Source organism: Callorhinchus milii, unplaced genomic scaffold, assembly GCF_018977255.1.
Source record: "Callorhinchus milii isolate IMCB2004 unplaced genomic scaffold, IMCB_Cmil_1.0 Scaffold13, whole genome shotgun sequence".
In the NCBI taxonomy this organism is placed as follows: domain Eukaryota; kingdom Metazoa; phylum Chordata; class Chondrichthyes; order Chimaeriformes; family Callorhinchidae; genus Callorhinchus; species Callorhinchus milii.
This window is the reverse complement of record NW_024704754.1, coordinates 3,995,735-3,995,954: the sequence shown is the minus strand read 5'-3', so window position 1 is coordinate 3,995,954 and position 220 is coordinate 3,995,735.

Genomic DNA, 220 nt, shown 5'->3' with positions numbered 1-220 from the left:
TGTGTGGGTGTGTGTGTGTGGGTGTGTGTGGGGGTGTGTGTGGGTGTGTGGGGGTGTGTGTGTGGGAGTGTGTGTGGGGGTGTGGGGGTGTGTGTGGGTGTGTGGGGGGTGTGTGGGTGTGTGGGGGTGTGTGTGTGGGAGTGTGTGTGGGGGTGTGTGTGGGGGTGTGTGTGTGGGGGTGTGTGTGGGGGTGTGTGTGGGGGTGTGTGTGGGTGTATGG